Source organism: Palaemon carinicauda, chromosome 17 (genome assembly GCF_036898095.1).
Source record: "Palaemon carinicauda isolate YSFRI2023 chromosome 17, ASM3689809v2, whole genome shotgun sequence".
In the NCBI taxonomy this organism is placed as follows: domain Eukaryota; kingdom Metazoa; phylum Arthropoda; class Malacostraca; order Decapoda; family Palaemonidae; genus Palaemon; species Palaemon carinicauda.
Genome location: NC_090741.1, coordinates 67,597,755 through 67,607,093, shown reverse-complemented (window position 1 = coordinate 67,607,093; position 9,339 = coordinate 67,597,755). Strand labels below are relative to the sequence as shown.

The window sequence follows — 9,339 nt, the reverse complement described above, 5'->3', positions numbered from 1 at the left end:
TCAAGTCTTTACCTTGAAATCGAAATCAATTAGCAGGAGAAAAGCAAAATGGTTGATATATATATATATATATATATATATATATATATATATATATATATATATATATATATATATATATATGTATATATGTATATATATAATATATATATATGTATATATATATATATATATATATATATATATATATATATATATATATATATATATATATATATATATATACACACACACACACATTGTGTGTGTGTGTTTGTGAAAGAACAAGCATTCCACCAAATCTATAATTAAAGCTATCACTAAATCAAGAATCGGCAAAAAAGAATAACCTTTTATAATGGATAGACAGATGATTGAATAGATTTGGCTTTCGGATCCATATATCATTTAGTTGCAGGTTGAATAACGCTTATCAAAGGACGGTTTAACCCTTGGCTGGGAGATATTGCCACTAAATGACAGATGAGCTGCTCTAAAGGCCAAAAGGTATCCACCCTTTACCACCATGGGATTCCAGGAAAAAGGAACTAATGAAATATATGCCACTCTTCCTGATATGAAAGTCGCCAAATAGACGGCCTTGGGATTTCGCCAACACTAAACAAGATTCGTTAAGGTTTAAATGCCACTCGTGAATGGCAGAGGCAACGAACAGTGACATTGCCCAAAAGACTGATTATAAATACACATGATTAGCGCCAAAGTCCCCTCTCCACCCAAGCTAGGATCAGGGAGGGCCAGGCAATGACTGCTGATGACTCTACTCCCCTAAACCCCTATCTTTAGATCATAAGGATAGCGAGGTTGAAGAAACTACAAGAAACTATCGAGATTGAGCGGGACTTCAACACTAGTCCGGCAGATCGCCAGGCAGGGACGTTTCCAATTAGCCACCTAAACTAAATTGAAAGAAAAACAACTGACTTGAGGTTTAGTGTTTATGGGTAAGGTGTCTATGAGAAAATATGTGTTAGCATATTCGTTTAGGGAAAGAGACCTAGCTGGGTCATCAGTACCCATTGCCTTGCCCTCCCTGTTCATAGCTTGGGTGGAGAAAAGGCTTGGGGCGTTGATCATATGTACAGTTGGACACATAAGTCCATGTAACACCTCACTCCAAAGAAGTGCGCCCTATCATACTTCTACTTCGCGGCTAGTAACCAAACCGATATTGTAGGAAGGGATTGTAGGGCTGGTGGGTGGGGCTAAACGCATGAACTCGCCGTACAGTAAGGTTGCGATTGGGTGAACTCCAAAGGTTTACCAGGAATTCTTGTGTCTAACTGTACATATGATTAGTCTTTACGGGATTATAACTGATCCCTGCTTCTATCATTCATGAATGACATTTAAACCTTTAAGGAGACAAAAGTTAAATGGCAGAATTCAGAGATTGGAAGTCTAAGTGTTGACATGTGTAGTACTCGCAAGAGGGTATTGCTTGTATTGGTGATGTTGAAGGTATTGATAGTAAATGTAACATTTAAAGAGTGAACGAATATTAATGGGAGATTTTGAAAGATGGGTACCAAAGAATGTGTTTGTATAGATGAAAGCCCTAATGATAGTAGCAAGAAAACTATTCAAAGATGTTGTGTACACCATTAATAGTAGAAACATTATATTATTGCAAATACATCTATCACACCAATGTAATTGATGAGTAGAACCACACACGCGATCTCTGCAAGGCAGTAATTATTATTTTTTTATAATTGTTACTCATTCCTATGAGTATACAGTAGTTTTCTGTAAATGTAAAATGTGCTTGAAAACGGAGTGCAATTCGCGTAGAGTGTATCGCCTAATGCTCACTCTCCTATTTTTTAAAAATATTCGTACACCTTTTCATTGCCTTTTCATTAATTTCAACCGTCACACATACATGCGCACATACAAATATTTCTCCCGCAATTGTCCTGGAATTAAATTTTAGGTTTTGGTGTTTCCAAGCCAGATAAATTTGTGAAGTTTAATGAACGGTAAAAAAATAAAATATATTCCATCATCATTTTCCTGATAAAGTTGGGGAGAGAGGCCGCCATAATGCATTTTTTTTTTTTTTTTTTTTTTTTTTTTTTTTTTTTTTTTTTTGTAGAAATTACTATTGAAAGAAACATTTTTGCATTCACGTAGGTTCAATTTTTATTACCATTTTAGCATTCAATGAAAAAAGTTCATTGTACGATTTTAATTCCCTTCTTTTAAAAATGCAACATACCACCAATCTGGAATTTGGTGACAACTATTCCGCATTTAAACTGAAAAGTTTGATGTATTTCATGGAACCGTGAAAGTTGTCAAGTTTTCCTATAAAATCTTCCAAGAATTCTACTTGGGAGGATGATAGGATTCCTAGGAATGTGTCTGACATTGCCAGCCACTTTGGTAATTTGTACGCAAAGGAATCCTTACTAAATATTAGGAGCGTAAAAAATCATTTGGTCCTTATGTGTTTCCAGATTATAGAAATAGGGAAAATAAAAGTATTTTTAAATAAAATGAAGATATATTTTATTGTCTTCTAAAGTTCTTCGTGATGTTTAGATGATATTTTGTGTATTTAATATCAGCCCCAATGTACTTAGTACATATTATTTCATATTCATCTAGGTCTCTTATCGTAAAGTATTATCTTGTTATATCGGTTTCTTCGGAGACTTTTGTTTTGTGGACCTGAGTTGAAAATTTATAAATCCGTGTGTGTGTGTGTGTGCGCGTTTTGGTGAGTTAGTAAGCGCCATGCCCTAGTGGTTCAGTACTCAGGCTAATATCTTGGACCGCATTCGATTCTGGACTTTGACTCTCAAGTTCACCTAGTTGTACAGTATAACAGTATCAGTGCCTGCGAAGGACAAGAAAAATAACATGAAATTAACAACGCTCAAAACACACACATTATATATATATATATATATATATATATATATATATATATATATATATATATATATATATATATATATATATATATATGTGTGTGTGTGTGTGTGTGTGTAACTATGTGTCAGCTACAGTATATGCGTTTTCCCATAGATTAATTATTACCAAGGAGAATTAAAGTCTTATTTCTTAATAACCTTATTGGGGCGGGCTATTAGGCCTAAGGTCTCGTGCACCTTAGCCATTGTCCATATCTAATGACTATCTTTCAGTTGATAACTATTGGACCACGCCCCCTTACTATAGAATATATATATATATATATATATATATATATATATATATATATATATATATATATATATATATATATATATATATATATATATATATATATATATATATATTTGTATGGGTGTGTATGTACACCTGAACGTATTTTTGCACATAAAGTCAAATCTACATACAACATCTGTGCATAAATAAACATTTGAGATCAAGTTAATGTTAATGTTTTTGTAAGAGGTTACAAAATGTTAATATTGTTTTTGTAAATGGTTACAAAATTGCAGTTAAGTCATCTGCAATTATTGAATTATCTTATCTTCTCCTTCTCACTCTACCTTACAGTTTATAAGATCTTTTAATCACCTCTCACTTGGGCTCTATTTTATCCAAAGTTAGCTACTCTTTCCAAACGTCTCTAATTTATAGATTTAAGTAAAATCACCCCAAAAAGGGGAAGGTTCCTCTACAAATCTCTTCTGAAGGAAGACGTATTCCTAAGGGAAATCATCTTGGTGTGATGACCCCCTTGGGGGTCTTTGAGGTTAACTTCCAGATATAATTATTTCACGTTAAACTTATGGTCTGTGAGACCTGCTGGCGTTTTTTCTCCCAATGAGTCAGTCTCTCGTCCATAAATTACAAGTAAGAAGAAGGATCTTGACGTGTGCATTACGTTATTAGAGTTGTCTCGGTCAAAATTGAAGATTTATCGAAGGGTATGTAGTCACCCCATGTCTGTTTGATAGTTTGTTTATTTGTAAGCAACTTTACACAAAAATTATTGTATCGATTTTGACCAAACTTGGTAGTCATGTTATGGATGACCCAAGGATGAATCTATAACATTCTGGATGAAGTACATCAAAGTACAATTACACAGTAGGCCTTTGAAAATAATCGTAATGTTAAGTAAATGGTAAATATTTTGTTAGTTTATTTTTTTTTTTTATTTTTTTTATTTTTTTTTTTTTTTTAACGTTACGCAAAACTTTTCAACCAATTTCATCGAAACTTGGTTGACATGGATATATGACTAAAAGACAAATCCATTAGATTTTGATGAATACATCACAGTATAAGTACGTAGTGGAGTAGTTTTTTTTTTTTTTTTTTTTTTTTTTTTATTTACTGCATGCCGTGGCGAAGGCATGCTCTCTACCGACTGTCCCTCTAGTTCGAATGAGAGAATTTTTAAAGTTTTCTTTGTAATTGGCGTTACTTATGTTGCCTTATTTGTTTCTCTCAACTACATTAAAGCAAATACAATTTGTCTGATTAGTGACGTATTTCTCCAACTTTTCTCTTGATCATCTCGTCCATTATAAGGGTCTCTCTCTCTCTCTCTCTCTCTCTCTCTCTCTCTCTCTCTCTCTCCTCTCTCTCTCTCTCTCTCTCTCTCTCCCTTCTTTAATATGTCCATTGTTGTCCGTAACTATGAGATTCAGCAACCCTCTTTTGACTTGCACCATGAATATGCAAATGGTGGTTTTTGTCTCCCTTGGATTTTTTTCTTCGTATAGTTTTTTCTCTTCCCCTACTGTTGTTTTGCCTATTTTACTCACTGCTTCTTTTAACTGACATTACCAAAAGGCAAAAATCTTATTCCCTGGATTCGTGTCATGTTCAGACGTCTATATAATTTTAGTTTTCTTATAAAAGAAATTAGAATTTTCCCACGATTATTATTTTATTATGAACAGAAATCTTAGTATGTAATGATAATTGAAACTGCTTATTTATCGTCTTTGTTGAAGACTAAGTTTACAAAAAGATTCTTATTTACTCTTCTGATAAGGTTTTTTATTGAATTGGATATTTTAATTTGGCCCATATAACCCGGCATTGGGGACTGTGAGGCCATTCAGTGCCAAATCATAGCTGGAGGAAAACTCCTGAGTTACACCATGAAGTAAAATTTAAAAAAAAAAAAAAAAAATAAATAAATAATTGGTAACAGGCGTTTGGTCGAAGACTAAAAAGTAAGTGTAGCTAAGGGCCGAAAGGACACTACAAATACCTCTTAAGTAATGCGTACAGTGTGCCGCTTGAGAAGTAATGACGGTCCTACCCCCTAACGAGATAAGGTTCTTAATTACTGATTTCCAAATACTCGAATTAGTCATCAAGGCTATTAGAAAGTCATCAAGTTATGGCTCCAATTATTCAGAAAGATTCGACCAACCTTATATGGGATTTCAGCAAAGTCCCAAGTTATCTGGTGACGTTCCCCGTTATAGTCTAGTTCCCAAAGTCAATCAAATAACATGTGGTAATGTTCCCACTCTTAGTTTCAAAATGCTAAAGATATCTAGTGATGTTCTCCCGTGTTCATAGAGAACAGTTTAGTGTTCCTTATCGTCCCCAATTTAGATTATTCCCTTTTTTTCCTAAACTTAAATTTAGTAGGACAACGTGCAATGCTACTGATTTCTTACAGAAAGCAAGCAGAATCGTATGAAGATGATCCCCGTAGTTTCAATAGAATTCCTTCGATCAATGTCCCCATTAGTCCCCGAATACTCGATCAGATCATCCAGAAATGTCCCCTGTCATTCCGAAAGCCACAAGGAATGTCATATCCCCGAAGCTCTGGCCCTACTTCCAATCAGTCGATCAGGCACACGTGTGGATGTTCCCAGCAATGGTTTCCAAAGACGCTTTCGAGTCCATTGGCTAATGCAAACGATAGCATTCGGAGAACAATTCATTTATACAGACCTAATCGGGTTGCCTGTCCCGGGACGGGTCCCCTTTGAAAGGGGGGCGGTTAGCAAACAAAGCAACAGGATATACCAAAGGTCAGAGTTCCTATTTGAGACTGCGTTCATACCTAAACAATTCCCTAGCTTTTGTTTTACCTCTCTCTCTCTCTCTCTCTCTCTCTCTCTCTCTCTCTCTCTCTCTCTCTCTCTCTCTCTCTCTCTCTCCTGTTCAGACATTGTTCGGTCAAACTGATGTGGTTCTTTATCATCCTGAAAGGAGTTTATATTATTTTCTTTATCTGTTTAATTTTCTGTTCTAGTGATAAAAGAAGATAAAGTCCCACCCCATTCCCCTCTCTCTCTCTCTCTCTCTCTCTCCTCTCTCTCTCTCTCTCTCTCTCTCTCTCTCTCTCTCTCTCTCTCTCTCTCTCTTTTCTGTTTCAGGCATTCTCTCAAGCTGTTTTGGTTCCCTATCCTGAAAAGATTTAATATGCTTTTTCTTATGTGTTTAAATAATTTCCTCTTTTACTGATAACAGAAGAGCTTCTTCTCTTAAAGATTTCCTCGAGGATTTGACGCTGTCAGGTCTCAATATATTTTCTTTTACATTCTTTTAAATAGAGACGTGAAATTTTTTAATCTTTTGTATTCATAAAGTCATTTAAACTGTGGATGATAAGAAGCAATAGACATCTTAGTAGGCATACTTGTTTAATTACTCTCATTATGAGACCATTACCCTCACGAGTAAACTTGTCATTAAAGGTTTAAAGGCCGCACATGAATGGCAGAGGCAAAGTACAGTGACATTGCTCTATCAAGCAGGACAATGCCCTAGAGACTGGACCATATATACTTGTGATCAGCGCCCAAGCACCCTCTCCATCCAAGCCTAGGACCAAGGAGGGCCAGGCAATGGCTGCTGATGACTCAGCAGATAGACCTATGGGTTCCCCCTAACCCCCCCATCCTTAGGTCACAAGGAGGATGAGGTTGCAGCGACCAAAGAAAGTAACTAGTTTTAGCAGGACTCGACCCCAAGTCTGGCGTTCACCAGTCAGGGACATTTCCCTATTAAAATGGCATCTCTTGTCAATACAGCAGTACAACATATGAATTTCAGTCGGTTATCCTGACTGTTGCAACATTTCCAGATATTTTTAGTTGGGAATCGTGATTGCTGCTTTAGCGCTGCATCATATTTTTGATTGGCTAGCCTCAATAATACACCAGGTATATTATGTTCGTAAACCTGCATGATGCAAAAGCAATGCATATGATTTTCGGTTGTTAAGTCCGCCTGTTGAAAAAACAACAACAACAACATTAACAAAAACAACAACAGTGACAACAAAACCAATAACAACAACAAACGCCGCCATTCCTAGTCCACTGTAACTGCAGGAAAAAGGCCGCAGATTTGTGATGGCCGATGGGGTAACATCCCTGACTGGCGAACGTCAGACTGGGGTTCGAGTCCCGCATAAACTCATTAGTTCCTTTGCTCGCTGCAACCACACCATCCTTATGAGTTAAGGATAGTGGGTTGGGGGAGCCTATAGGTCTATCTGCTGATTTATCAGCAGCCATTGCCTAGCCCTCCGTAGTCCTAGTTTGGGTGGAGAGGGGGTTTGGGCGCTGATCCTATGTATGTATGGTCAGTCTCTAGGGCATTGTTCTACTTGATAGGGCAATGTCACAGTCCATTGCCTCTGCCATTCATGAGCGGCCTTTAAACCTTTAAACATGTCTTTTGTCATGTTTGGGGTTTGGCCATTTTCATCACCATGCTGGCCACATCGGCTGGTGATGTTGGGAGACTTTATTCTGATCGCTCACAGCAAACCAACCATGTATAAGTGGCCCTGGCTAGTAAAGCATTGCTGATCATAGTAATACTCAAACCCTTTAACTCCGTTAAGGTATTCCCACTCAGAAAAGGAAAACCAGTTGTCTGTCCCTAAAATAGATCGTATTTTTTAGATAGCAGAATTGAGTCTTTCAGCAGTGTTGCATTACATTACTTAACCTCGTTATCTCATGTTAATGCCGCTGTGGCTAGGCGTAGGTCATGTTTTCAGTTGGTTCCCTCAGGGAATCAGATGTGTTTGGAGTCGAGAGTCGTAATTCGACAGATAATGTCCTATCTGCATTCATGAAAATAGCAGAACGTTGTGTTGTGAGTCTTGGTATATCACTGTTTTTTTTTTCTTTGCCTCAGAAGACGGTGAAATGCAATTTATTGACACGGCAAGACAGATTATTAATAGCGATAATTATAGTAAGCCTTAAAAATAAGATTGGCAATTTGCCCTTGAAATTGGCTCTGTAACTACCTTCCTATTTTCATTCTTACCTGAACTAAATACAAAAGCAATTGAAGGTTTAAAGGCCGCTCATGAATTACAGAGGCAAGGGACAGTGACATTGCCCTATCAAGCAGGACAATGCCCTAGAGACTGACCATATATTCTTATGAACAGCGTCCAAGCCCCCTCTTCACCCAAGCTAGGACCAAGGAGGGCCAGGCAATGGCTTCTGATGACTCAGCAGATAGAGCTATAGGTTCCCCAAAACCCCCATTTTTAGCTCACAAGGATGGTGAGGTTGCAGTGACTAAAGAAATAATGAGTTTGAGGGGAACTGTTAAGCTTTCTGAAGAAGATCGACAACACAGACACATTAATTTCATTCATTAATATGAAACAGGTTTTCGTAAAACGAAAAAAAAAAAAAAAAAAACAAGGACGAAATAATAACACGGATCGCATCTACAGTCCGTCGAACTCTCTTCATATACTGCACCATTCACATCAATTTTAATTTCGCTCATGTTCTGGAAAGAATAGATCCTTTTGAACATGAGTCGGTTGATCTTTGTTGGTAGGATCGATTCCTGAAGTCCATACAAGGCTTTTTGCTTCCAGTAGACCAGTACGCCCCCCCCCACTCCTCTCTTTTTTTTATATGAAATGATTCTTACATATATTTCTTAGCATTGTACAGGGAAAACAGATTTCTGTTTGTATTACATTTTAATAATGAAAGCCACTCAAACAAATAATAGTACATTCCAGTAACTAAAAAACGAAACATTTGGTTCAAAGTGAGCGAAAAAAAGTTTGAACATTAGCAAATTGGCAAAATTGAGTTGCAATTTTAAGAATAGATAATTTGAAAACATGGCATATAATATTTGGAAATACTTATGAGACTAAGGCACAATTTCTGGTCAAATTTAGTGAGATGGATGCATGTATGTAATGACAGATATTTGTTCTTTTAATGATTTTATTATTCTATTAAACAAGTAATTTCGAGCAGATGACTTCACGCCCCCCCTTGTATCGTCCCTCACGGCCCCCCCTAGTGGGGCGCGCCCCCCAGTTTGGGAACCACTGAACTAGATAAAGCATCCTTGTGGCACTTGTCAGAGTATATAATCCCGCAATCACTTTTTCATGTG

The 9,339-nt window shown here is 36.8% G+C and overlaps 1 protein-coding gene across 5 annotated transcripts in view; it reads left to right on the top strand.

The window, feature by feature from the left end:
• LOC137656844 (sushi, von Willebrand factor type A, EGF and pentraxin domain-containing protein 1-like) overlaps positions 1–9,339 on the top strand; it is a 351,606-nt gene that overhangs the window by 45,400 nt on the left and 296,867 nt on the right. The gene's annotated exons all lie outside the window — the stretch shown is intronic.